Source organism: Myotis nattereri (assembly GCF_964212035.1).
Source record: "Myotis nattereri genome assembly, chromosome: 2".
In the NCBI taxonomy this organism is placed as follows: Eukaryota; Metazoa; Chordata; class Mammalia; order Chiroptera; family Vespertilionidae; genus Myotis; species Myotis nattereri.
Genome location: NC_138076.1, coordinates 192,378,813 through 192,406,777, shown reverse-complemented (window position 1 = coordinate 192,406,777; position 27,965 = coordinate 192,378,813). Strand labels below are relative to the sequence as shown.

The window sequence follows — 27,965 nt, the reverse complement described above, 5'->3', positions numbered from 1 at the left end:
GAACAATTCTTATCATATTTCAACAGAAAATTTAGTTTACAGTAAAAACTTGATTTAATGTACTCTGGATTTAATGGACAAAATTTCAGGTTTGTATATCATATCTGAAATTAACACCTTGCTAATTTTAAAATATTTTAAAACTAAATTTACTTACAATTAAATTAACAGGTTATTGTTTTGTTCTTGATTCACCATTATTTTTTTTTAAATTTTAGCAACTAGACCATATGTTGGAAAAAACAATGTAGTAATTTCTCTGACATAAATAAATATTACATATCTACTGCTAGAGTCACATCTTTAAATCCAAGAGTCAAAGCTCATAAACAAGGTACTGCTAATGGTTAGCACATGATCACATCACATCGCCTGTGGTAACTGGTGCCGTTGCCCTAAAGCCTGAGGGCTGAAGCCACACACCAGCCAAGCACATCTGTTTACCTGTCAGGACTGGTGCATGCATGCATTTACTAAACCTTTTTAATGTACATTTTAAATTATAGGAATACATACAGAAAACTTTTCTGTGAAATGAAACTTTTCATATGTACTTTATTTTAATTGCACAAATTTGTCATCATAAGTACAAGCAGGTAAACTAACTAAGTTGTCAATTTTTTAACATATATATTCGTAAAACCGACTTTCTAATATAATTGTTTTTGGCTTTAGTGGCTATGTCCTTGCCTGAATTAGTATGTTATACCAAAGTTTGACTGTATTTATGTAATCGTTCAGGCATTGATTTTCATATCTAAGATTAATCTCTTCTTAAAGCATGAAGGCATAAAATATACAAGTTCTCAAAAACTTACAGTTTGGAAGAGAAAGCTAAGCCATTTTTCCACACCAACAAATTACTATTGTTTCTGTGGTAGAGTTGAATCCATGGAAAATCAATGAAAATTTTCAAAAAATTCTATGAGTCAAAAAATTTTTTATGAGAAATTAGGTAATTGAATTCATACAAACAGCTAAGTTGGTCCACTGCAGGGGGAAGAGGAGGAAAATGAGGAGGCTGGGTGAATGCTTAGTTAAATGCACAGCCCAACAACACCTGGTGCAATTTGTGAATAAGCAAACCAACCATGTCTCACATGCAGAAGTTGTTGTGACCCCACCCAGCTGGCCCAGCATATCCAACATCCAGAAGATCCCACCATGTTCTGTGGAAATACAGAGGTCTCTGAATCAACTAGCAACACCTCAAGATGCACATGAATTTAGGCAGCAGTTGCAACAGAAGCAGCAGCCTCCTAACAAACTTGCCAAAGGAACAGAAAAGTATATAAACAAATTTTGAGAAAAAAAATATAATATTGATAGATGCAGAAAAAGCATCTGATAAAATCCAATCCCTACTTTGATAAAAACTCTTTTAAGGCCATAGATGACAAACCTACAGCCAATATCATATGAAATGTGCAAAAACTAAAATCATTTCCCTTAAGAAAAGGAACAGGACAAGGATAACTGATTTCACCACTGATTCAGCATCGTACCGGAAATCCTCACTGTAGTGATCAGACAGGAAGGAATAAAAGGCATCCAAATTGGGAAAGAAGAAGTAAAGCTGTCATACAGATGATATGTTATCTTACATAGAAACAGTTAGGATGCCACTTAAAGTCCACTAGATTTAATAAATGAATATTGACAACATAGCAGGATACAAAACTAATACCTAGAAATCTATGTCAATTTTATACACCAAAATGAACTCAGAGAAAGAGAAACTAAAAAACCCCATTTACCATTGCAACAAAATAATTTGGATACCTAGGAATAAAATTAACAAAGGAGGTAAAAGGCCTATACTCAGAAAATTACAGTACATTAAAAAAAAGATAGAGGAAGATATAAACAAGTGGAAGAATATACCGTGTCCATGGATTGGTAGAATCAACATCATTCAAATGTCCATACTACACAAAGCAGTCCTACAGATTCCATGCAATCCCTACTAAAATGGTATATTTCACAGATTTAGAACAAACACTCCAAAAATTTATGTGGAAACAAAAAAGATCACAGAGCCACAGCAATCTTGAGAGAGAAGAATTAAGTGGGAGGGATTACAATATTAGATATTAAATTATACTACAAGCCACTGTAATCAAAACAGCCCGGTACTGGCAAAAGAATAGGAATATAGATCAACAGAACATAAAGGAAAAACCCAGAAATTGACCCAAACTATTATTCTCAATAATATTTTACAAAGGAAGCAAGAGCATACAATGGAGTAAAGAGCATATAATTGAGTAAAGACAGCCTGTTCAATAAAGGATGTGGAGAAAATTGGACAGGTACAAGCAAAAACAAAATGAAACTAGATCACCAGCTTACACCATACACAAGAAAAAACTCAAAATAGATAAAAGACTTAAGTGTAAGTCATTATACCATAAAAAACATAGAAGAATCCATAGGCAACAAAATCTTGAACATCTCTCATAGCAATATGTTTGTGGATACATCTCCAGGACAAGACAAACTAATGATAAAATAAACAAATAGGACTACATCAAAATAAAAAGCTTCTGCACAGCAAAAGAAAGCATCAACAAAATGAAAAGGGAGCCCCCTGCATGGCTGAACATATATGCCAATGATACATCTTATAAAAGGTTAATATAAAAATTAGATAAGGAGCTCATACAACTTAACAAAAGGAAGACAAACAAACCAATTTAAAAATGGACAAAGAACCTAAAAAGACACTTCTCCAAAGTTGACATACAGAAGGCTAAGAGACAAATAAAAAACTGTTCAAAGTTACTAATCATCAGAGAGATGCCAATGTAAATGACAATGAGGTATCACCTCACACCTGTCAGAATGACTACCATCAACAAACCAACAAATGACAAGGGCTGGCAAGCATGTGGAGAAAAGGGGACCCTAGTACACTGCTGGTGGGAATGCAGATTGGTGCAGCCACAATGGAAAATAGTATGGAGTTTCCTCAAAAAGTTAAAAATTGCACTGCTATTTGACCCAGTGATCCCACTTCTAGGAATATTTCTAGGAATATATCCTAAGAAACCCAAAACACACATCAGAAGGAATGAATGCACGCCCTATGTTCATAGCAATGCAATTTACAATAGCTAAGATGTGGAAACCGCTCAAGTGCCCATCAGTAGATGAGTGGATTTAAAAGGCACCGTATATTCACACCATGGAATACTATGCAGCAGTATAAAAGAAGCATTTCTTACTCTTCGAGACAGCATGGAAGAACTGGAGAGTATTGTGTTAAGCAAAATAAGCCAGTGAGAAAGATTAGTATCATATGACCTCACTCATATATGGAATGAAATGAACAAAATTAAATCATGGAACAAAACAGACCCAAAATATAGAAGCATAGAATAGACTGATGAATCTCAGAGGGAAGGCTGGGGTAGGTGGGTGGGGAGGGAGTTATTAACTGAGAAACTTATATGCATATATGCATAGCCCACGGGCACAGACAACAGTCTGGTGAAGGCCAAAAAGTGCGGGTGGGTGGTGGGAGTCAAAGGGGGAGAAGACAAGGGGGACATCTGTAACACTTTCAACAATGAAGATATATTAAATAATAAATAGAGTTTGGATCTCTGCCCACCACTCCCACTGAAGAGTGTTAAAGGAAAATGCAGAAGGATCACTTACTTAACGCTGAGTTCACATCACTGACAAACTTTCCGAAGGTCGAGGCAAGTTGATGAGAAATAGAAAGAGTTTGTTGCTCCAGTGGGAGCCTGTTCATGAGAATCTGGTAGTTTTGCTGAGGAAGGCTCAGAAGAAAGGAATCTTATTTCCTGGGAAAGCCAAATTCAACCTCAGGACCAGGTGCAGGATGAGGAAATTAGGGAGGATGATCTTTGCTTTACTCATGAGAGGCTTCTGTTAGGCAATATGAAGCTGATATTCTGGATATAAATGAGCTATTTAAAGATTTGTGAATGATAATTCATGTGCAAGGACATGTGATAGATAGCATAGAAGGCAAAGTTCACAGTGCAAGAGTGCTTGTCCAACAAGCCAACCAACAACTGTCATGGCAGCAGATATCAGAAAAGGATTCCTGCATGTCGCTTTCGATGCACAAGCCATTAAAGAAATATAGAAACCTACAACTGGCTAGCAATGAAGAATGGAACAAAACTCTTAACCTTTATATTTTAAGTGACTATATTATAATTATTTTGATTTCGGTTTTAATTTGTATTTTGTGAATATGGATGCAATTTCTGGTAATATTAAACAATAAGAATAATTTTTGAGCAACTTTTAAAAAGATTTTTCAGTTACAGTTGATATCCAATATTTTTTGGTTTCAGGTGTACCGCATGTTGATTGGGCACATGTATACCTTTTGAGGTGAACACCCCAATGGGTCTGGTACCCACCTGACACCATGCATGGTTATTTGAATATTGTTGACTATATTCTCTATCTATGCTGTACTTTGCATCACCATGATTTTATTTACAACTGAAGTTAAAGAACACCTTTTGGAAAAAAGTTTCAAAACGTATAACATTTTTTTGTCACATGAAAAAAAATTAATTTGTTTCCTATCCCACACCATATATAATATCCAATTGCAGATGAATTAAAAATTAAAATGTAAGAAACATAATTTTGAAAGATTTAGAAAAAATACAAATATATTTAGTAAAGCATTTTCAATATAAAATCATGAGTCATAAAGAAACATTAATAAATTTGACTGTGTTAAAATTTTAAATATCTATTATTGAAAGTATCAGGAAGAAAGTAAAATGTAAATATCACAAACTTGAAAAAGATATTTACAATAAACAGAATCAATAAAAAAACAGAATACAGAATGTGTTTTAAAAACACGGACAGTCATAAGGAAAAGACAAATAACTCAAAAAATAATAAAATGTCATAAACAGGTATTTCATGGATGGGAATTACAAAACATAAATAAGTGGGAATATGCTAATTGACCATCACACCCTCACAAGATAGTGCCGCCCAGTGCCTCCAGCCCCGCCTCATCCAGACTCAGTCCCCCAGTCCCCTCAGCCCACCAGCGGACTATATTATTGTTGTGAGAGGAATTGGGCCTAAACCGGCAGTCAGACATCCCCCAAGGGGCCTCAGATTGGAAAGGGTGCTGGCTGGGCTGAGGGACACCTGAATTTCGTGCATCGGGCCTCAAGTGCTTAATATGAAAATGTATAAACTTTAAGCTGTTCTTCATTTCCATATAGAGGTAACCATTTTGTACCATTAAAAAAGGAATTACATTTTCCAATTAATTCACTTGCCTTTTTAATCAATGTTGCTTTAATGCACTAATCTGAATAATTTGAAGATAATTATCTTAATTCATAATTTGTATTTTATGAATTCTTACATAGCAGTTTGAAACTGAAGGCAATGTTTTATATGGAAAGCTATGAGACTTCAAATGGGAACAAATATAATATTGAGTAACTAAGTAAATTGTAATTTGCAACTAAAATAATGATGATTTTTAAAATGGAAAACAAAAACAAATAAATTTAATTCTAATTTACAGTCTTTCAATTTGCAATATATTGTTACACAATGGACACATTAGGAAAATGTATTAGTACCATTAAGTGAAGAGGACAAATGGAGAAAAACACCAATTTCACAGCTCTGAAGGTTGATTGAAACTAATAAAAATTTATAATTATTAATTATTGGGAAAGCTTCTAGAGATTTGGGTAAAATAAGAGCAAATTTGTTGTCTTTTTATCTAAGGCTGCTCCCATTTCTCCCCTAACCCTCAACTCAGCTCAGTGAGTAAAAATTGTAATTTTTATAATTTGGGGAAGGCTGCAAATATCGATGGAATTATTAGTATCAACGGGAAGACTTGATAAGCAGTGGAAGGGGTTGTTAAGTTGCCCACTGCTAGTATTTTTCAGTTCAAAGTGCTGAATTTACCGGGTAATAAATGAAGGAAATTATCCTTTTCCTAGACTGAGGCTGTATTCTCCATTGTGTCAGGCACAGTGCCCGCCATAAACATAACAGGAAGGTACTACTAGTAAAAGTAAGAGTGCAATAGAAGAGATCACATTCGCTCTCTGCATGTGCTTGAGAAATGGGTGGAAAAATTTGCACATGCGTAGAAGAAACAAAGATGACATAGTAAAAAATAAAAGCCAAAGGGACTTGAGAATGGATTTCAAAATCATGAGCACTTCCCTACACACACACACACACACACACACACACACACACACACACACACACATGAACATCAAATTAAGAGGGTGAAAGCCATATTGATTTGAGGTATTTGAATACATTTTTAAAAATCATTGGTTGTCTGCTAATCTATGCAAACACAAGGCTAATCTCTGGTAAGTAAATTATAAATCTACTAAATATAAAAACAAATAATGAGAATTTAAAAAACTAAGCACACTTTAAAAGGGAAGATTCTATACTAAAAGTTTATTAAAGTTACAAAAAGTCTAAGAAAGATGCAGAATCCATATTTACTATATTATATCATCAAAAATATGTACTTACCAAAAATTAGAAAACATGCAAAGAAACTAAAAATGTCTTTTAAACTTGATGGGGGAATCAGTCAATAGAATCTAATTTTCACTAGGATAAGATGTGGAATTTATTAGAAAATATTTTAAAGTAGTAATTATAAATATATATTAGAAAAATACTATGTTTAAATAACTATATGAAAATATAATGGCAGCACTGGCCTGTGTGGCTCAGTTGGTTGTAACATCATCCCATGTACTAGAAGGTTGTGGGTTCAATGCCCAGTCAAGGCACACCTCGGTTGTGGGTTTGAACCCCAGTTGGGGCACATATAGGAGGCAACTAATGGATGTATCTCATATAATACAGCAGATTGTCTTCACAAACTTTCACTAACTTCTAAAATAATCACTAACACCCAAAATGAGATATTGGACTAGGATAACATTAATAAATTCACGTCATTTAAAGACCCCAATATGAGACTGAAAATGTAAGTAACAGCCAAAAAAAACTATTTGCACTTATAAATTTAAAAAAGAGCTCATATAGGAAATATAACAATTCTAGGAAGGAAAATAACGGGCAGCACACAGGAGAAATGGTGGAGAGACATGAACAGGCACTTCTCATTCTCTCGATACATAATTCCATAAGAACTAGTGCCCAGAAAGATGTGTTATATCCATTAGCAATCAGAAAAATGCTGATTTATGTCAAAATGATACTTTTATATAATGATCAGAATGTATAGCATTGAACGTTCTGGCAGTACTAAATCTTGGATCATGGAAATTTTGGATAAAATGTGTATTTATATAAGAAACTAGAAAATGTTGGAATAATCTAATAAATTTGGCATATACATATATTTATGACTGTGTAATTTCATTCTGATTCATAGAGGACAGTAAATTTTAACTATCTACATCTGCAATTATAATCATATAATTATACTAGAGGCCCGATGCACGAAATTTGTCCAAGGGGCTCGGCCCTCACAGCTATGGCTGCTGCCTCGGCCCTCGCAGCCCCGTCTTTGTCAAGAAGGTCGTCCAGAAGGTCATTTGGCTGTCCGGTCTAATTAGCATAGTATGCTTTTATTATTATAGATTTATACATTATTATATTATCATAAATATAACATTTATAGTATATGAGTATAATGTATTATATTTAATATTTATATATACTATAAATTGTTTTAAATACAATATAATATTTGAAAAAATCAGACACAAGGATTTTTCATAAAATATTCATAATATCCACATATTAAAAAAAATCTATATTCTAGGTAGAACAGATTAAAAATGTCATGTCTCTATAATAAAGCAGTTAAAATTAACAAATTACAGATAAATGCAATAATATGGAGAGATTGCAAAAATATCATGTGAGTGTTAAAGGAGACACGCAGAGAGGTGCTACTGTGGAATGGCAACTTCTATTTCATGATTTGTAATTATATGGGTCATTAAGCTTGTAATTAATCTGCACTATCATGATACCTTCAGTTTCCTTCATGTATAGTAAAATTAAGTAGCAAAGTTTACTTTAGAAAAAAAGCATTTACAGAAGCATGGTTATCTATAAAAAAAAAAAGCAAGAACTGGAAATTATCAAATGTGCATGAATGGCATAAAATATTAAAAAAATTAGAGTGAAACAATGCATGTTAATAGTCCTTATAATAAGTACTGTGAATATATACAAAATATGAATCAATTATATTCTATAAAACAATTATATTCTATAAATATAGATTAAAATATACTTTTAAATAAAATGGAAACATTTAAATCTTACCATTTCTTCTTCTTTATCTATGTAAAGCAGGTTAGAGTTCTTAGAATCACAGGCCAGCAAACTCTCATTCCATGCTTTTCTTTCAGTACTAATGTAATAGCAACTGTTGGAATATGTAAACCACTCCTTTGGACAATGTCCACAATTATATGCTGAAGAAAGATTATAAAATTTTATCAAAAACAATTTAAATTTTTAAAATGAAAATTAATTTGCATACTTGCATAGGTATAGACACAATTGTGCAATATATATAAAAGAAAACACACTCACAGAGAAGGGTTAGTCTCTGGTTTCCTGGTTTATGTTCCATATTAAGCAAACAAACAAAAATATCCCCTCTCTACATGTCCTGAATGTCAATGAAGAAAACCATTTTTTAGAATTCTAAAAGTATCTTTGAGCCCATCTGCAACCATGGGTATTATGATCTTAAATGAATATTTTTTCATGTTGTTGCATAAGAAAACACTCTTCTATAATCATTATGAACATTTATTGCCTGGTATTATTTGTAAATATTTATTGCTCATTTCATAATTAATGTTCTCCTCCACAAAAAGTTTATTGTTATTTTTTTCCTAGCTTAGGATAGAGACAAAATATAAACTTCGCTAATATTAGAACTGTGAAAATTATTATGTACCTTTCAGGATCTTTTTGTTGAGCGATGAATTGTTTTTCTCCAGTTTACCAGTACCTTAAAATATTAAGGTAATTGTTTAAAAAGTAATTAAACTAAATAAATCATAATAATTTTTGTTTGTAGCTTGAAGTTTTTTAAAAAATATTGTCTATGATGAGAATTATCAGTAACAAAATTGAGTTACTAAGAAAAGTGAATAAAGTAACACAGATTTAAAGGAAAATATTGTAAAAGCCTATGGTAACAAACTTTACCATCTCTTACAGTATTGCCTTTCCCAATATCAAGAATTAATTTGCATTTCTCAGTAAGGTCTTTTGCATTCCTATAAAATATGTATTTAAGTTATGATCAGAATATATAAATGAGTAAAATATATCCTACAAATCATTCTATTTTTTATGCATTTGACAAATTCAGCATAGCACATTTATCTAACCGTATACATTAAAATGAGAATTCTATTCTGTAATACTGTATTATGAAATGCTTAGAGGCACTCAGAGTCTTTAAAATGATGTTTCCCTAAAATCTTCCAAAAACTTACAAGGCATAAAAAGTATCACTCTTACTACACTGTACATCAAGATAAGGCATATAACTCCCAGGACCCCAGCAAAGTGCTTCTCTGGAGGTGATGGTGAATCTGCAGGAAGAGAAAGGAGAGATGGAGATATTATTTAGACGGTTTACATTTAAGAGAACCCACTTGCACAGCAAATCAAAGTCAAATCTTAAAATTGTATCTAACAGTGGAATCTTCCTCTCAGATGTACCATTTCATTTTCTGAAAACACCATTCTCCATGAGTTGTTGGTCAAAGAAGACACCTTACAACAGTGCCTCAAAGAAATTAGCCCTCAGATTTCATGTTAGAATTCTGTGTTCCAACTTTAAGCTCTGACCCTTACAAATGAAAAAAATATGTGAGCTAATTCCCTACTCTTTTGCACACCTCTATATGCCAGGTGCACATCCTAGAACAATTATACTGTGAGTCTATTAAATGTGTCACCTTTGCTTTAGTGATCCTTGTAATTCCATTGAAGGTCTTGAAAAGCACTTGAAAGTTAATTCCCAAACAGAATATTTATTGTTCAGTTGGTACAATGGACCTTTTCATGCCCTTACCTTTCACTTGCTGTCTCTTTAAGTCCTTAGCCAGGTTCATGTCTGAGTCATTTTCTTGCTGGACATCCATCTCTGAGGCTGAGTAATGACAGGGATGGTGCCTCTGATAACAGTACTTAAGTAATTAGTAAATGCTGTGAGCAATGACAAGACCCCAAGGATAGTCTTTGTTGGTGGAGTGTGGGATAGTAACAGTACTCACTTTGCATTTGACCAATGTGAAGTCTTCTAATTTACATAGAGATTTAAATGTGTTTCATGATAGAATAATAGTTCTTAAAATTATATTCTATGTTTAACATAATATTATTGGTTGAAGCAATGAAAAGTAAGGAGTTAACGAAGAATAAAGAAAATCAGAATAATGATATCATTATTAAAGTCAGATTCCACTGAAATAGTTTAATACAATTAGAATAACTGTGCAAATTAAAATGCTGTATAGAAAAAAGTGATGCACTAATTTTTATGACAATTTATGGTTGCAGATTGAGTGTTTTAAAGTTGGGGGAATAGTAGTATTAGAATATATAGTACTTTTCTTTAATACATTAAGTTTATTTAGTCACTCATATTTATTAAAAGGGCAGATGATATTTTAAAGTATCACATGATATTTTAAATAATTGTGGAGTTCTAAATCATTATATTTTAGAAAATATTTTATATGCTGAAACATGCTACATGACACTCTAAAGGTATCCCAATGTTAAAAATAATAAAAACAATAGACAGTTAAAGGATTCTTAAAAATACTAATTTTACAGAAGTAACTTACAATTTATTTAACATTTAAAATATGAAACCATAAAATGATTAATAAATGTGCACATCATTTATGGAGGAACATTGTTGGTGCAAAAATCCTGAAAGATCCTAGGGCTATCAAAGTCAGTGAAAGTGACTTTAGTGTGTAGGCAAATGAAATGAATCTGATAATTTATTCAGTAATTCAGTCAATGGGCTCTGCAGTCAGTGAGATTTTGAATAAATTCCGGCTTTGAAATTTATAATGTACTACCTTTAAAAGTTATTTAGTGTTTAACCACTTAGCTTACTAAACTAAGGTGGGAATAAAATATTTTAAGATACAATGCATGTAAAGATAACACTCAATCTGATATTTATAAACTCTCAGTATGTCACTTGTTTTAATTATTTTAACACAATTGCCTTGTTACTATTTCTGATTCATATCAGACAATGAAAATGTAATTCATTAGACAGGAGTGTCTTATCGGTGTGGCATCTTTCAGCATGTGTTGCTCAATTTCTAAACAGTATTTTGATTGTTTATAATTATGTCTAAATATTAAACAACAAAGGTTTTTAAAAGTTTAAGCATTTTAGGGAAACTAATAAATTCTAATTTTTATTGCAAGTCACACTGATTTTATTTAATCGAAGTGTATATGAGGAATTATGTTTTACCTTCATGACTTGATGAATTCTTATTAAGCATTTATTTTTAAAATATGGGATAAATATGAAATAATATACATTGATGATTATATCTATTAATTACAAAATCCAATATCCAATGGGATTTTATTTAAGTTATACTTATTTTCAAGCCCAAAGATACATGAATGTATGCTCTTTAGTAATTTTGTACAGGCACAAATTTAAATATTTTAAGATATCTACCAACATATTTCATATTTTACTCTTTTTACCCTTAATTGTACAAATAAGGATACCAATGTTTTCTTTTATTTGATTGTATGTGAATTGTACTTCAGTAGTACCACATCTAGCATTTGTAATTTCCCATTAAATGAATTGGGCCAGTCAAGAGACAGGAGAATAGACACACATACCTCTGGAAGCAGTAAGTTATGAATCCTTTAGTGGGAGGCCAGGTCACTCCTGTAAAAAAATGTCTGTGGTCTCCACAGAGTGGCCTATGAAGACTGAGAGTGAATCCAAAGTTGAAAAAAGTAGATTTTCATCACTTTGTCACTTAGAATTTGAACAGGAAATTCTTACACTTGGGCAATTTTGAAGATGATTTATCTCATCACATATCTTCTGAATGTGGGAGACTTTGAGCTTGTTGTGCGTCACTTAGTTTGTCCATTGGTAGGTGCCTCTGAGAAATTATTTTCATATTCTAAAAGATTTCTGGGACAAAAGACGTGACCATTCATGCAGTTAACTTATTTCATCTTAAAATCACAAATCTTAGGCCTCGTGAAGAGTATCTCAGATCTTTAAGATCTACTCTTATACAAGGTTGCTAAAAATGGCAATACCTCATTTTACTTATATACTCATTATGTTATTTTAATTATAATAGAATAAATCTAAAATCGTAATTCCATTAACAATAGCTACTTAATGATGTTTGTCACTAATATTCTGAAGAATTACTACATTTTCAACATATAGTAACTGTCACAAATATTTATCCTCAAATGTTTCTTCTCACACTCTCTTGTTTTTAAGATTGCTGTATTTACTTTTATTATTTGTATAATAGATATATAAATTTTCCTGATATTAATAAGTGTTTGTGAAGGATAAGACATTAAGCAACACTGAACTATACCATATGTATAAAATTGAAATATTAAATTCATACTCATATTATTTATTAATTCATATTCAAATTATAATTAGTAGTTTGTATTTTAATATAAATATTTGTTGTAAATGACAAAAACCCAAGTCTAACAATGTAGGAGGAAAAGAAATGTAATTTTTAAAAATTTCACTTGACCATAGCTGGGGAGGCAGAAATAGTAGACTTTGAAACACATGTTAAGTGACACATGAACATTAAAAGAAATAAAACATTACAATTAAATTATCTAGTGTGTGTCAGATAGAATTTTTCATCTTTCTCATATTACATCAAGAATAGAGAAAATATTCATCTTAATAATTGAGTGAATTAAAATTGGGAGGACCATATTATCCAACAATCTCATTTCTGAATGTGTATACAAAGAACAACACAATTATTTTATAACTTTTAATTTATTGATTGATCTTCAAAATACAGAATGGAAAGAGATGATAGATAGATAGATAGATGATAGATAGATAGATAGATAGATAGATAGATAGATAGATAATAGAAATACATCAACTTTTTGTTTGATTGTTTTTAAAAATATTTTTAATTAGTATATTTATTTAATTTTTTAGTTCAAAATTTTTTAATAAATTGACAGAATTGTGCATCTATTACAAAAAAACAACAACACCCAAAATACAAAAAACAGAAAAGCATTGTTTGATTCTTTTTTTTCTTTATTAATTAAGGTATTACATATGTGTCCTTATCTCCCATTGCCCCCCACCTTCCCCACTCATGCCCTCACCCCCCTGTGTCTGTGTCCATTGGTTAGGCTTATATGCATGCATAGAAGTCCTTTGATGGATCTCTCTCCCTTACCCCCACCCTCCCCTCCTTCCTGCTGAGGCTTGACGGTCTGATTAATGATTCTCTGTCTCTGGATCTGCTTTTGTTCATCAGTTTATGTTGTTTATTATATTTCACACATGAGTGAGATCATGTACTAGTATGTGCCCTGACCAGGGATCAACCAGTAACCTTGGCGTACGGGGACGATGACCTATCCAACTGAGATATCCAGTCAGGGTAACACAATTATTTGCAAAGAGCTATCTGTACTCCCATGTTCATGGAAGCATTATTCACCATCATTAATGTTTGAAAGCACCGTAGGTGTCTTCAGTGGACGAATGGATAAAGAAAATATTACACACACAAAGGATTATTATTCACCCATGAGAACAAGAAATTTCTGTGATTTGTCTTAAGGATGAACCTGAAGCCATTTTGCTAAGTGAAATAAGCTAAACAGAGAAAGTAAAATACTTTATGGTATCATTTATATGTAGAATTAAAAAATATGAAATTCATTAAAAAGTGTTCCCAGAAGTTGGGGGAGGGTGGAGATAATAAGTGAAGTTGGTAAAAAGGTACAAACTTTCAGTGATAAGATGAATAAGGCCTAAGGATCTAACCTATTACAGGGGGACTAAAGTCAATAACAGTGTATTTTATAGTTGAAATTTACTAAGAGATAGTACTTAAATATAGTCACCAAAGGGTAAAAAGGGTAACAAAATAAACCACAGATTATAAAAATTTCAATTGAGAGGCACCTTTGCCGAATTTGAAATATTCTAAAAGAAAATTCTATAAATTGGTAGTTACAACATTGTCATGGGAATGTAAAGCCCATTGTCAATGGAATATAGTCCATAATATTTAAATAACTATATATGGTGCCATATGGGTAATAGACTTACTTGGGGATTACTTCATAAACTACATAAATGTCTAACCACTATGCTTAATACCTTAAACTAATATGAAATAATATTGAATGTCAACTATAATAAAAAATTAAAAATTAAATAAAATTGCACTTGTAAAAGATAAAAAATAAATTCTATAGTAGGTGTTATCCCATTCTCTAAGAAAATCATTTGTAAACCCTATGAACAATGTCCTTACTTATTACCTGGTATATTCTGAGAAGTTAATTGAGGTCAGAAAATTATGGGATGAAAATATAGTCTTTAAAACATGCACTTCATTCACACAAAAGAACAGAAAAGCCAACACAACAACCTTCTCTAAAGAATAAGTTATGCTTTCTAATTTGAATGAGTGGGGAAATGATTAACAGCAGTTATCCTGTTTTGAGAGAAAATGGCTAAATTATTTAAGGTTTTAAGCTTAATTTTTATATCATTCATTTTTAGTTTTCTTTATGGATAGAATGGAGAAATGTATTATAGCACCAAGGAAATTAATTCCAATACATCACTGCAGAGAGGAACAATAATCCACCTAATGTTTTTACTTTGTAACCAGCTGGCATAGCTTTGCTAAAATGAGTTATCTGGGAAATGTTCACTCAAAAGAAAATTATCTGGTCTCAGGTACAATTATATTGCCATTCTTTTTTGTAGTTAGTTTTCTCTCTGCCTTTTCATTCTATCCCCACACTGTTAGAATCAGTAAATGTTATAGGATAACATGAAGATATGATCTTCTAAACTCTGAAGCATGAGTAAGCAAAGAATCACCACTCAGTCTGGTCTCTCCACATTTCATGGGGTTAGTACAAAAGTATCTTTTAAACAAATCTTATCCTATCTAATAATAGACAAACATGGTAATTGACTGTACCTTTGCTATGCCTCCTATGGGCTAATCAGCACGATATGCAAATTAACCACCAAAAAAGATGGTAGCTAATTTGAATATTGCAGGCAGAGCGGGACAGCGCAGGCCACCAGCGCAACCCCATCCAGGGCAGCCTGCCCCCAGAAGCCCTAGCAGCCAGCCTTGCCTTGTGGCCCGGGGCCCGCCCATTGGCAGTTCCCAAGTGGCAAGGTAAGGCCCGCCCCCAGAAGCCCCAGCTACTTTAAAAATAGAACGATCTCTTTTTGAAACAATCTGTTTAGATTTAGGATTAGTAAAACAGTATGGAACTAATGAAATACAGTGATAGGAATTAGGAAGTGCGACACTGATGGTTCTGGGCATGTGAAGGGTGAGGGACATAAGGGTACACACGGTCTTCCCTTCAGTTCTGCAGGAGAGATGAGCTCCGAGGGCCCGAGCTGCTCCATGCCCAGAGGAGGTGGGTGTGGTCAGTGGCTCTGTTACAGAACTTCCTGCCAAGCAGAGACCTTACCCCACCCACAGGAACCTTTTTACTCCAGAAAATAGAAACAGCCAGTTCCCAATGGGCATGGCAAAACCAGTGTCCCCTCCTGTGCACGGGTGTCCTGATAGGGTAAAGGGAAAGTTGGGCGAAGGGGGCAGTGCAGAGTTGTTAGGCAGCTGGAGTGGGAGTGGAAATGCCATGAGTGTCCACAGTCCTGGCTGTGCCCACGGCCTGGGCTGCTCCTCCAGGCCCTGGCTGAGGGATTAGGGCTGATTCTCTCAGGAAGGGAATACTCCATGTGTGGAAGATTTACAGTCTCAGGGTGGGCCGTGTGTTAGTTTGGGGCAAAACCCTCAGCATTCCTGCTGCCAAGTCCTCAAAGGAATGAGGCAGAGGCACCCCTCATCCCCAAGGCCCCTTCGTGGACATTTTAGCATCTACATGATTTTTAATCCCTTCAGGGAAACTTTCTATACTGTAGTCCCATCCCATCCCAGTGTTGCTGTTTGTTTGCCAGCTGGGTCGAGCATCAAGGGGAAGTGGCTTTATACTCACTGAAAGACTACTGATCCTGCTGGGAAACCAACCTGTTTACTGTACTGTTGTAAATATCATACCCTTTATATCCTGTATATTGGCTTCTTTTAAATAAAGTGAAATGTCTTAGAAAAAGAGAGAGAAAAAAAAAAGGCAAGGCAGGGCAGGACCCAGAAGACCCAGAAGCCACCTGATATGGTAGTAACTCTATCAGTAAGCACTCTGAAAGTCAGTGGCATAAATGCACCAATTAAAACACAGATTATGAGGTTGAATCAAAAACAAAACCCACTTTAAATATAAAGACACATATAGATTAAAAGTAAATGAATTAAGCTGCAGCCTGTTTTGCTCAGTGGATAGAGCATTAGCCCATGGACTGAAGGGTCCCAGGTTTGATTCCAGTCAAGGGCATGTACCTCAGTTGCTGGCTTGATCCCCAGTCCCTATCAGAGCATGTGCAGGAGGCAACCAATCAATGTGTCTCTCCCTTTCCCTTCACTCTCTCTAAAATTCAATGGAAAAATATCCTTGGGTAAAGATTAACAAAAACAAAGTAAATGGATTAAGTAACATTGAAGAGATTATAAGAAAAATATATTCCAAATTTTGTTAGTTGTATAATGGTTATGTTTAAATTATTAACACCTAAGAAATTGGGTGAAGGGTACATATAATATGCTGTAGTATTTTATAGGTTTTTTTTACATGTATGAGATTATTTCAAATTAAAATATTAAAAAATTAAAAAATAATAAAATATTAATTGAAATGTATCTGCATTGCATGAAAAATCTCCTAATTGCTTCTAGCATAATTTATTAAATTGTGCTAATATTTACAAGGGTTCAATTAAAAATATCTTAATTCTAAAAGATATAATAGAAAATACATAATAGTGCAGTTATAAGCATTTATCTGAAAATGTGAAATTTAAAAAGAAGTGAATTTAAAGAAGGGATTAGCCAACGAAAATATATACACAACTCTTGGACACAGACAACAGTACGGTGATGGCCAGAGAGAAATGGGGAGCAAGAGCTGGGTAGAGGGGGGCAAAAGGGGGGAAATAGGGACATCCTATATAATAATAATAAAAGGCTAATATGCACATTGACTAAATGGCAAAATGACCAGTTGCTATGATGTTCACTAGCCATCAGGGGCAGACGCTCAATGCAGGAGCTGCCCCCTGGTGGTCAGTGTACTTCCATATGTGGAGTGCCACTCAGCCAGAAGCTGGCTCATGGATGGCCAGGCAGAGGTGGTGGCAGGAGCCCCTCCCACCTCTGTGGCAGCACTAAGAATGTCCAACTAATGGTTTAGAGCTGATCCCTTGAATGTGACCTTACGTGGGAATAGGGCCTTTGCAAATGTACCAAGTTAAGATGAGGTCATACTGGTGTAGGATGGGCCTTAATTGATACAGATGAAATTCATGATAAGAGGGACATGGACACCGAGACAGAGACACACAGGGAGAACCGTGAGATGAACAAGGCCAGGATGGGAATAATATCCCCTTAGGCCAGGGAATGCCAAGGACTCAGGGCTACACCCAAAATGAAGAGAAATGAGGGCACAGAGTCTCCCCAGAGTCTTCAAAGTGAACATAACCTTGATGACACCTTGATTTCAGACTTCAAGCTTCCAGAACTGTGAGAGAATAAATATTTGTGGTGTAAGTCAGAAGGAAAGTAAAATATACAATGTGAGATGTTAATAAATGTTGTATGAAAACATTTTGAGCAAAGTCAGGGGAATTGAACATATCATCTGTGAGAGGGAACTGAAATTCCATCTGTGTCTATTCGAAATGTAATATTTGGACAAAGATAAGTTGGTGCGAAAACCAGCAATGTCGATAAATGTGCCCCTGTTCATCACAAAATATCAGTCTTCTTATGGTCTCAAGGAGATTCTCCATCTCCAATACCTTGTTCCTTATTTCTCATTTCTCTTTTTGATATTTATGCTGAATATCTGTGACAGGTAGAGAAGTTTACACAAACTCTTCAATCACTATGATGTTGCGTGTTTTAGTCATTTTATATCAGAGAAGTAGCTATTGAGATGAATGAGATTTAATTACATACACAAAAGTCACTATTTACCCAAGACTATTCCAGGAAGTCTGACTACTTTTATTTGGAAATATTGGCTTTGATCAACTCATTTCTTATTCAGACTTAATCTCCAGATCATTTAATGTGTTGACTTGTCCTCAAAATTTGATAGTTTATATTGGTAATTAGTACTTTATATTTGAGAAAAAAAATTTACATCTAGTAATAATAGTAATTTGTTAATTAATTTATTTAAAATACTAAAACGTTTATATCTGGCAATATTAAGATCATGTGATAAACCATGTGACTACAAAAAATGTGGGTATCTTATATTCTGGCTTCTGGGATTTTCATAACTCCTACATGTGGTCCTAACTGCTGGTGCACTACTCTCTTCTCCCCATCTTCTTATGGCTATTATTGTGGATTAGATTAGATTTTGGGGGATCTACATTTTTCCCCTCTGACCCGTATGAGAAGAGTATACTTTGTAAACAATTAAAAGGTTGGCCATGTGACTTGTTTTGATAATATAATGTGATCTGGAAAGTAACAGTTTTGAATTCTGAGTTCAGGCATCAAGATGCACATTTTTGTTGGACATGCTGAGAGTTGTTAATCACTGCTATGAGGTTATGAACTAGGTATCCCAGTGTTCACAGAATAAAATATAAAAAAAGATATGAATTTTATTTGTGATCTTGAGCTAAGCCCATACATGCCAAGTCTATATCAACTGAAAGCCAACAAAACCACAAATGGGTAAATGATAAATAAGTGAATAAAATAAATGTTGATTTTAAAATGTCAATGCAACCAGGTTGTTGGTAACACAAACTCAGCAATTAGATACAAATTAATTTTAAATATTGACATTCTCTCTATGTGAATCTAAGGAATAAATGTACAAAATATACTATATCCAAGGAGGTAAATGCATATAAACTATTTATTTTGCTACTATTAAGCAAGTGCAGGATCTCTCCCACTTGTAATTGAATTATAATAAAAATATCTTCGGCCGAAACCGGTTTGGCCTGCCGACTGAAAGGTCCCAGGTTCGATTCAGGTCAAGGGCATGTGTCTGGGTTGCGGGCATATCCCCAGTGGGAGATGTGCAGGAGGCAGCTGATCGATGTTTCTCTCTCATCATCGATGTTTCTAACTCTCTATCTCTCTCCCTTCCTCTCTGTAAAAAATCAATAAAATATATTTTAAAAAAATATCTTCGAATGATAATGTCAAATTACTAAAGCACATCCCACAATCTGTCAATAATTAACTCTTTGATTCACACAGATATTGTGTCCTTTTAATTTTTATTTTCTTCATTACTCAACACTCTATTGCATCCATAAAACATGCTTCGAAGCATAGTAATAAGAGTGTCAAAATTGGGGAGACAAAGAATTCAATAAAACAAGGTACCTTCCGAATATCTAAAATACAAGAGAAAAAAAACACACAAAAAAAAACAGACATGTAAAATATACCAAAGGACACTGATTATTATCCAGTGAAACCACCAGTCCGCACCAAAAAGTGAATCTAATGATGGATAATGCTACATCAAAATAGATTTAGAAGATATATGTGTTAGCTCCATATTCTGAATAAGTAGGGCATTATTAAATGGCTTTTATATAGAAACCTTGGGGTTGTTGCATAATAAGCTTGAGTGTCAATTAAGAAGTTATTACTCTGAGCTCTAACTCTATCTTCACTGCCCTTTGTCAGTTAATGGTGCTACGTCATATAAACCTTTTCCTCCCTGTCAGCTCACCTGATGTTTTACTAGTAAAAGGCATGAGAGGGACACGCCAGAAAAAGGGCTCCTCTTCCTTGTTTCATGATGAGATCTCTTCTTTGGCTACAGAGATGTGGTTACCAGCTGCACGCAAGCAGGAGGTTCCTGTGGCGTTCCCCTCCAGCAGGTGTTTGTGGCTGGTCCCAGTTCCCTCTCCTCCAGCCTCTGCCTGCTGACACTGTGGCAGGGAGGCCTTCCTGCTTGTTAGTCAGAACTTGAGATCCCTCCTCACCAGTGTGGGCTAAAGGACTTGGAACTGCTCTTTCCCACCTCCGTCCAGTGAGAGTACCTGCCATAGAACTTTCTGTAGTGACACTGTCTTCAATGGAGTCTAAAACCTGGCACCCATGTGGTTTTCTTTTTGGTAATCTCCCTTAAGCCTAGCGTACATTCTGTAATTTTCTTTTATTCCCCTCTCTCACCGACAAGTAGTTAATAATTCCTTGAATCAAACTTTCCCTGGTTTTTCGCTTCTGATTCAACACACTTATACACCTTGTGACCCTGGGATGTTCAGCCCCCATTTTGAACTTTTAAAGGCCAAATCAAGTAAATTTATTTGAAAATATTTGCTTAATTATTCATGTTTTTTCAGACTTAGATATAACAGTTCTTTTTTATTTATTTTTTATTTTGGAGAGGAAGGGAGAGGTAGAGAGAGATGGACACATCAATGATGAGAGAGAATCATTGATCAGCTGCCTCCTGCAAGCCCCCTAGTGGGGATCAATTCCACAACCCAGCCATGTGCCCTTGACCAGAATCAAACCTGGACTCTTCAGTCCGCAGGCTGACTATACACTGAGCCAAACCAGTGATGGCAGAAATAACAGTTCTTGATATTATAATTCATAATATGTACATGATTTACTTTACTGAATATTACAAGTTTTAAAAGTATACAATGTGTAACTGGATGTATATTTTTTAAATTAATATAAATATAGATTTTTAAAATAAAACTGTAATACCAAGGGTGAAGCATTGGATAAACTATGGATTTTGAAATAAAAGTATATAATGAGTTTAGAGAGAGAGGAATAGAGAGATAGAAACATCAATGAGAGAGGACCATTGATAGGCTGCCTCCTACACACCCCCTACTAGGGATCAAACCCACAACTCAGCCATGTACCCTGATCAGGAATTGAACTATTGACTTCTTGGTGCACGGGACAATGCTCAAGTACTGAGCCACAGCAGCCAGTCTAAACTATGGACTTTCAGTTCTATGAAGAGTCAAAGTAGAATCATTCTCAGTAACAAATGTACCACGATGATGAGTGATGTTGACAAAAGGGAGGCTCTGCATGGGTGGGGACAGAGGAAGAAGGGAAATCTCAATACCTTCCTCTTAATTTTGTTGTGAACCTAAAGCTGGTCTCAAAATAATATCTTAAAAAAGAGTTCTACAAAAAATAGTTGCAGGGCTTTTAAAGAAACTAAAAATGTATAATTTTTAGATGGTGGAAATACCATTAAACTAGATTTAGGTAAGCTAATGTGGCTGGTGCTTACAAACATAGCTTTTATTTTCTAAACAGGATTCAGAAGAGATCTTGTGGTACTCAAGCATTGCAAATGTACAATTCTTATGAAATCCTGAAATTATTGCAGATCTAAAATACAGAAACAATATATCATTAATCTGATCACATATAACTTCATATTTTAATAAATAATAAACTCTTTACAGTAATGCTTACATATCTAAATCTGAACAATTCTTATAATATTTCAACAGAAAATTTAGTTTACAGTAAACACTTAATTTAATGTACTCTGGATTTAATGGACAAAATTTCAGGTTTGTATATCATATGTGAAATTAACACCTTGCTAATTTTAAAATGTTTGAAAACTAAGTTTACTTACAATTAAATTAACAGGTTATTGTTTTGTTCTTGATTCACCATTATTTTTTTTTAAAATTTTAGCAACTAGACCATATGTTGGAAAAAACAATGTAATTTCTCTGACATAAATAAATATTACATATCTACTGCTAGAGTCACATCTTTAAATCCAAGCGTGAAAGCTCATAAACCAGGTACTGCTAATGGTTAGCACATGATCACATCACATCGCCTGTGGTAACTGGTGCCGTTGCCCTAAAGCCTGAGGGCTGAAGCCACACACCAGCCAAGCACATCTGTTTACCTGTCATGACTGGTGCATGCATGCATTTACTAAACCTTTTTAATGTACATTTTAAATTATAGGAATACATACAGAAAACTTTCCTGTGAAATGAAACTTTTCATATGTACTTTATTTTAATTACACAAATGTGTCATCATACAAGCAGGTAAACTAAGTTGTCAATTTTTGAACATATATATTTGTAAAACCTACTTTCTAATATAATTGCTTTTGGCTTTAGTGGATATTTCCTTGCCTGAATTAGTATGTTATACCAAAGTTTGACTGTATTTATGTAATCGTTCAGGCATTGATTTTCATATCTAAGATTAATTTATGACGTAAAGCATGAAGACATAAAATATATAAGTTCTCAAGAAACTTACAGTTTGGAAGAGAAATCTAAGCCATTTTTCCACACTGACAAATTACTATTGTTTCTGTGGTAGAGTTGAATCCATGGATATTTTATGAAAATGTTTAAAAAATCCTATGAGACAAAAATTTTTATGAGAAATTAGGTAATTGAATTCATACAAACAGCTAAGTTCGTCCACTGCTGGAGGAGGAGGAGAAAATGAGGAGGTTGGATGACTGCTTAGTTAAATGCACAGCCCAACAACACCTGATGCAATTAGTAAATAAGCAAACCAACCATGTCTCACATGCAGAAGTTGTTGTGACCCCACCCAGCTGGCCCAGCATATCCAACATCCAGAAGATCCCACGATGTTCTGTGGAAATATAGGGGTCTCTGAATCAACTGAAACATCTCAAGATTCACGTGAATTTAGGCAACAGCTACAACAGAAGAAGCAGCCTCCTAATAAACTTGCCAAAGGAACAGAAAAGTATATAAACAAATTGGAAAACAAAAGAAAACTATAATATTAATTGATGCAGAAAAAGCATCTGATAAAATCCAACATCCAACGTTGATAAAAAAAATCTTTTAAGGCCACAGATGACAAACCTACAGCCAACATCATACAAAAAGGGAAAAAACTAAAACCTTTTCCCCTAGGAACAGGAACAAGTCAAGGATAACCGATTTCAGCACTCTGATTCAGCATCACACTGGAATTCTTACTTACAGTGATCAGACAGGAAGGAATAAAAGATACCCAAATTGGAAAAGAATAAGTAAGCTGTCATTATTTGCAGATGATATGATATTGTACATAGAAACCCTTAAGACTCCACTAAAAGAATATTAGGTTTAATAAATGAATTTGGCAACATAGCAGGATGTAAAACTGACACCCAGAAATCTGTCATTTTTGTACACCAAAATGATCTCACGGAAAGAGAAAGTTAAAAAAAATCCCATTTGTCATTGAAAAAAAATATTAAGATACCTATGAATAAACTGATCCAAGGAGGTAAAAGACCTGTATACGAAAACTATAAGACATTAAAAAAATAGATAGAGAAAGATATAAACAAGTGGAAGAATATATCGTGTTCATGGATTGGTAGAATCAACATCATTAAAATCTATAGATTTTAAAGCAATCTATAGATTCAATGCAATCCCCATTAAAACGATATATTTCACAGATCTAGAACAAACACTCAAAAAATTAATATGCAAACAAAAAAGATCCCAAATTACCACAGCAATCTTGACAGAGAAGAACAAAGTTGGAGAGATCACAATACTAGATATTAAATTATACTACAAAGCCACTGTACTCAAATCAGCCTGATACTGGCACAAGAATAGGAATATAGATCAATGGAACTTAATGTAGAATCCAGAAATTGACCCAAACCATCATCCTCAATTAATATTTGACAAACAAAGCAAGAGCATACAAAGGAGGAAAGAGCATACAATTAAGTAAAGACAGCCTCTTCAATAATTGATGTGGAGAAAATTTGACAGGTACATGCAAAAACAAAATGAAATGAGACCACCAGCTTACACCACAAACGAGAATAAACTCAAAATAGATAAAAGACTTAAGTGTAAGCCGTTAAACCATAAAATCTTAGAAGAATCCATAGGCAGCAAAATCTTGGACATCTCTCATAGCAATATGTTTGTGGATACATCTCCAGGGCAAGACAAACTAATGATAAAATAAATAAATAGGACTACATCAAAATAAAAAGCTTCTGCACAGCAAAAAAAAAACAAAAAAAAAAACACACACACACACACACACACACACACAAAAAACCATCAACAAAACAAAAGGGAGCCCACTGCATGGCTGAACATATTTGCCAATGATACATCTGATAAAGGGTTAATATACAAATTATATAAGGAACTCATACAACTTAACAAAAGGAAGACAAACAAACCAATTTAAAAATGGACAAAGAACCTAAAAAGATACTTCTCCAAAGTTGACATACAGAAGGCCAAGAAACAAATAAAAAACTGTTCAAAGTTACTAATCATCAGAGAGATGCCAATGTAAATGACAATGAGGTATCACCTCACACCTGTCAGAATGACTACCATCAACAAACCAACAAATGACAAGTGCTGGCAAGCATGTGGAGAAAAGGGGACCCTAGTGAACTGCTGGTGGGAATGCAGATTGGTGCAGCCACTATGGAAAATAGTATGGAGTTTCCTCAAAAAGCTAAAAATTGCACTGCTATTTGACCCAGTGATCCCACTTCTAGGAAAATTTCTAGGAATATATCCTACAAAACCCAAAAACATATCAGAAAAAATGTGTGTACCCTTTTGTTCATAGCAGTGCAATTTACAATAGCTAGGATGTGGAAACAGCTCAAGTGCCCATCAGTAGATGAGTGGATTTAAAAGGCTTGGTATATTCACACCATGGAATACTATGCAGCAGTATAAAAGAAGCATTTCTTACTCTTTGAGACAGCATGGAAGAGCTGGAGAGTATTGTGTTAATCATATAAGCCAGTGAGAAAGATAAGTATCATATGATCTCACTCATATGTGGAATCAAATGAATAAAATTAAATGATGAACAAAACAGACCCATAGTATAGAAGCATAGAATAGACTGATGAATCTCAGAGGGAAGGCTGGGTTAGGTGGGTGGGGAGGGAGAGATTAACTGATAAATTTATATGCATATATGCATAGCCCATGGGCAAAGACAATAAATAGTCTGGCGAGGCCTGGAAGTGGGGTAAGGTGGTGGGAGTCAATGGGGGAGTGGAATAGGGGGACACCTGTAATACTTTCAACAATGAAAATGCATTAGAAAATAAAGAGTTTGGATCTCTGCCCACCATCCCCACTGAACAGTGTCAAAGGAAAATGCAGAAGGATCACTTCTTTAACGCTGAGTTCACATCACTGACAAACTTTCTGAAGGTCCAGGGGCAAGTTGATGAGAAATAGAAAGAGTTTGTTGTCCAGTGGGAGCCAGTTCAGGAGAATCTGGTAGTTTTCCTGAGGAAAACTCGGAGGAAAGGAATCTTATATCCTGGGAAAGCCAAATTCAACCTCAGGAGCAGGTGCAGGATTGGGAAATTAGGGAGGATAACCTTTGCCTTATTCATGAGAGTCTTCTCTTAGGCAATATGAAGCTGATATTCTGGATATAAATGAGCTATTTAAAGATTTGTGAATGATAATTCATGAGCAAGGAGATGTGATAGATAGCATAGAAGGCAAAGTTGAAAGTGCAAGAGTGCATGTCCAACAAGCCAACCGGCTAGGGCAGCAGAATATCAGAAAAGGATTCCTGCATGTTGCTGTGTGATGCCATTAAAGAAGTGTAGAAACCTACAAGATGAAGAATGGAACAAAACTCTTAATCTTTACATTTTAAGTGATTACATTATAATTATTTTTATTTTGGTTTTAATTTGTATGTTGACATTTTGGATGCAGTTTCTGATAATAATAAACAAAAAGAATAATTTTTGAGCAACTTTAAAAAAGATTTGTCAGTTACAATTGATATCCAATATTTTTTGGTTTCAGGTGTACCGCATGTTGATTGGGCACATGTATACCTTTTGAGGTGAACACCCCAATGGGTCTGGTTCCCATCTGACACCATGCATGGTTATTAGAATATTGTTGACTATATTCTCTATCTAGGCTGTACTTTGCATCACCATGATTTTATTTACAACTGAATTTAAAGGACACCTTTTGAATAAAAGTTTCAAAATGTATAACCTTTTTTTTGTCACATGGAAACATTTTTAATTTCTTCCCCATCCCACACCATATGTAAAATCCAATTGTAGATGAATTAAAAATTAAAATGCAAGAAACACAATTTAGAAAGGTTTAGATAAAATACAAATATATTTAGTAAAGTATTTTTAATATAAAATCATGAGTCATAAAGAAACATTAATAAATTTGACTAGTTAAAATTTTAAATATCTGTTCTGAAAAGTATCAGGAGGGAAGTAAAAAGGAAAGATCACAAACTTGAAAAAGATATTTGCAATAAACAAAACCAATAAAAAGAACAGAATACAGAATGTGTTTTAAAAACACCAACAGTCAATAAGGAAAAGACAAATCCTATCTAATAATAGACAAACATGGTAATTAACCATAACTTTGCTAACCTTCCCATTGGCTAATCAGGGCGATATGCAAATTAACTGCCAACAAAGATGGTGGTTAATTTGCATACATAGGTGCAATGATGGGAGGCCATAGGGGAAGGATGGTGATTGGAAACACAGGTGGCAGGCAAGAGCCTGGAGGCACTGCCCCTGGCCCTGGATCGGAGAACCGGCTGCCTTTGCCCGCCCCCCTGCTGGTGATCGGAGAAGCCGGAGGAGGGCAGGGGAGGGACGGGTGCCCCCCTCTTCCCTGGCCACCCCTGCCAGGGATGAGCAACCAGAGATCCCACAGCAGGAAAGGGGGGCCTGCAGCCAGCCTCCATGTGAGCCTGCCCGTAGGATCCCCTCGGGGATCACAGAGCAGCAAAGGGTGGCCTGTGGCCAGCCCCTGTGTGCACCTGCCCCTGGGTCGCCACTGCAATCCCCGAGCAGGAAAGAGCAGCCTCTAGCCAGCCCCCGTGTGTGCCTGCCCATGGGATTGCCCCGGAGATCATGGAGCAGGAAAGGGCAGCCTCTAGCCAGCCCCCATGTGCGCCTGCACCTGGGTCGCCCTGGTGATCCCACAGCAGGAAAGGGAGCCCCACCCTGGCCACAGCTCAAGGGAGAGTACAACATGCAGTGGAGGCCAGGAGCCTGAGAGCTCAACAGGGGGTTGCCTGCTCCAAGCCTCCAGGGTGTGGCTGGGGGCAGGCCCCCAGCAGACACACACACACACACACACACACACACACACACACAAACAAACACACACGCACGTGACGCCTGCACAGAACCTCTGCTGCCAGACTGTGGCTATCAGTAGGACATCCACTGAGGGCTCCCGGACTGAGGGGTAGGCTTGGCTGAGGGAACCCCATCCCCCAGTGCACGAATTTCGTGCACTGAGCCTCTAGTAACTAATAATAATAAAAGTCATAAACAGGTATTTCATGGATGGGAATTGTAAATACTATCTAATAAAGATGGAATATGCTCATTGACCATCACACCCTCACAAGATGGAGGTGCCACTGACAATAAAGAGGGAATATGCTAATTGACTTCCTGCCCTCACAAACATGGCAGCTCCCAGTGCCCTCAGCCCTGCCACATCCAGCTGGAGTCCCCCATGT

At 35.1% G+C, this 27,965-nt stretch overlaps 1 protein-coding gene and 1 pseudogene across 2 annotated transcripts in view; one reads left to right on the top strand and one right to left on the bottom strand.

Moving 5' to 3' along the window:
• LOC308513981 (NKG2-A/NKG2-B type II integral membrane protein-like) overlaps positions 1–27,965 on the bottom strand; it is a gene marked incomplete at both ends in the record, with an annotated part of 94,287 nt that overhangs the window by 22,733 nt on the left and 43,589 nt on the right. The gene's annotated exons all lie outside the window — the stretch shown is intronic.
• LOC308512483 (syntaxin-7-like) lies at positions 58–26,043 on the top strand (annotated as a pseudogene). The gene is made up of 3 exons: positions 58–89; positions 1,107–1,289; positions 25,521–26,043. The product of its transcript is annotated as a syntaxin-7-like (transcript).